The sequence below is a fragment of the Chrysochloris asiatica genome, unplaced genomic scaffold, assembly GCF_000296735.1.
Source record: "Chrysochloris asiatica unplaced genomic scaffold, ChrAsi1.0 scaffold00007, whole genome shotgun sequence".
NCBI classification, from domain to species: domain Eukaryota; kingdom Metazoa; phylum Chordata; class Mammalia; order Afrosoricida; family Chrysochloridae; genus Chrysochloris; species Chrysochloris asiatica.
The window spans coordinates 37,218,116-37,221,029 of NW_006408525.1; positions in this window are offsets into that span (position 1 = coordinate 37,218,116).

A 2,914-nucleotide genomic window follows, 5' to 3' on the forward strand; every position below is an offset into this window, starting at 1 on the left:
AGGACAAGTCTGCTAAGCTTAGACGATAAATGCTGCTGACATGGCGTCAAGTCAACACATCATCCTGGCTGAGCACAAGAAAGGACCCCGGGGAGGAGACTCACCTTGTGGATGGAGAAACCAGGAGTGGCTGGGTCTGTGGAGGCAGGGTGCCTAATTCTGGGGTTCTCCTTGTAGCCTTAGGAAGGCAGGGCTGGGGCTTGGTTAAGGAAGCCCTCAGCCCCACCACGTCGAGTTTCTTAGAAGCCCCAACCCACTGACCCCGGCTTGAGGCTAAGTGTCTTCACGAGGATTCTCAAGTGAGGTTTTCCTTGAGAATGGGCAATTCCCTCTCCTAATCCAACTTCCAGGAATCCTGGTGTGGCTGCTAACTTCAAAGTTGGCAGTTAAAACCCACCAGCCACTCAGTGGAAGAAAGAAGAGGCTTTCTGCTTCTGTAAAGATTTACAGCCTCGGAAACCCTATCCAGGGATGCTATGGGTTGGAACTGACTTGAAGTCAGTGGGTTTGGCTGATTTTTGGTTTAATCACACTCCCACCGGAAACTTGACTTCTCCTAACAGTAGACAAGCAGACCTTGGAGTTTACTTTTTGAAGCTTCTAATGTGCTCTGATCCATGTCTGCCTTAAGTACAGGTTTCTGCCAAGGAGACCGGCTCCTTTGTTCAGCACCAAAGTAATACCTTTTGTTCTTGAACCTGATTGTAGTCTCTGGACTCAGTTGAATAAGGGCTTCATTTTCCATAAAGTTGTCCCCTGGGCCAGAGGACCTTGCTTGCTACCTGCCCATGGTTAGGAAAAAGGACTGGGTATTCAGCCTTTAGTCTTTGACTCCTCTCTCCCTCCTGTAACTCTCAGAACTTGCAATCTGCTCTCTTGTTCTTCCTAGGAACCCACCCAGTATTAGATGGTGGTGGTGGTGTGCCAAGGAGTTGGTTCTGACTCATAGCAACCCTGTATAAGTTTGCTGAGGCTGTAAATCTTTACAGGAGCAGAAAGTTTCATCTTTCTCTTGAGGAACGGCTGGTAGTTTCAAACCGTTGACCTTGAGGTTAGCAGTTTGACATGTAACCACTACATTACTACAACTTATTTAGATACTCTTATCTAAATAATAATTCTTCAGGGTGTCATCTGGGTGCACCTGGCAGGTGGCAGGTGCTGGGAATCCGCTCCTAGAGATTGGTTGGATTTTGCCTGTAAATCTCGCAGGCTTGAGCTGCTGGGGAGGGAACCTGGAGCTTAATCTTATCCAATCCCCTCCTTGTAGAAATTAAAAACCCCAAGAGAGATGAGCCACTGGTCACCTGGCACACAGGTGAGAATTCAGGTCTGTGGGAACCAGCACAGCCACTGTAGGCAAATACCCCCAGGCAGGAAGTCCCAGAGTACTGGTGGGGCAGCTGGCTTTCATCTCCACATGGGGAACCCAGCAGGTAGAGGAAGGTGTGATTTGTCCAAGGCCACACAGAGAGGTCTGGGATCTGGGCACGTGAGAGTCCAGTGAGAAGGAAAGATCTGTGACTCTAGTGCTCATCCTGGGAGGCATGGTCCTAGAGAGTACCTGTCCAAGGTTCAGCCCATCTGTACACCTGGAACTCAGCAAGAGCAGCTCCAGTCTGACTAGGGCCCAGCACCACCGGCTCTGAGGTGGTGGCCCCTGAGGTTGGCTTTTTCCTCCCACATAACACGGCGCAGCATCCACCTCTGCCACAGAGCTCACACCTGTCAGAATTCACTTGTTCACCTGCTTCTCCACTCACGTACCATGGGAAGTGTTTGTGCTCCAATGGCTAATTAACTCCCTGAGGAGCATCTTAGTCTATGAGAGTTCAGGCACCGGTCTGGTGACCAGCTCCAGCCAGGTCACAGCTGATGACACTAGGGAGCAGCTCTACTCTGTGTATGTGGAGTGGCCATGAGTAGGAATCAGCTCCGTGCCAGCGGGTCTGACTTTGCTGTTGTTGTTGGGTGGTACAAATGATGAACCCATTTGGCTGCTAATTAAAAAGAGGTCCAAGTTCACCCAGAGATACCTTGAGAAAAAGACTTGGCCAATCCAGTGACATCCCTGGGGAGGGGAGTGTGCAGGAAATGCGGTTCATACCGGTGACATTATCAGAGGGGGACACATCAAAATGACTGCCTATAAAACTTTTATGCAGTGTTTCAGCAGAAATTTATTATTTTTTAAATAAAAATATCCCTCTAATTAATTATAACAACAAAAACATTTCTCATTAATTCAACCTAAGACAGAGTAGGAAGAAAGAGTGACGAACTACTTCCGAGTATTTAGTCACTGAAAACCTTATGAATAGCAAAGACACACTGTCAGATATAGTGCCGGGAAATGAGCCCCTCAGGTTGGAAGGCACTCAAAATGCGACTGGGGAAGAGCTGCCTCCTCAAAGTAGACTTGATCGTGATAACATGAGTAGAATAAAGCTCGTGGGAGAAAAGCCCACAGGACCTTCATTTGCTGATGGGGCACAACTCAAAATGAAGAGAAATAGCTGTAAACATCCATTGAAAATCAGAACATGGAATGTATGAAGTATGAATCTTGGAAAATTGGAAGTTGTCAAATATGAAATTGAATGCATAAAGATTGATATCTTAGGTATTAGTGAGCTGAAATGGACTGGTATTGGACATTTTGAATCTGACAACCACATGGTTTACTATGCAGGGAATAACAAATTGAAAAGGAACGGTGTTGCATTCATTGTCAAAAAGAACATATCCGGATCAGTCATGAGGTACCATACTGTCTGTAAGAGGATAATATCCATGCACCTACAGGGAAGCACAGTTAATGCCACTATTATTCAAATTTATGCACCAACTACTAAAGCCAGTGAGTGTGAAATAGAAGAATTCTCCCCCTCTGATAACTTCTTCAATCTGAAAT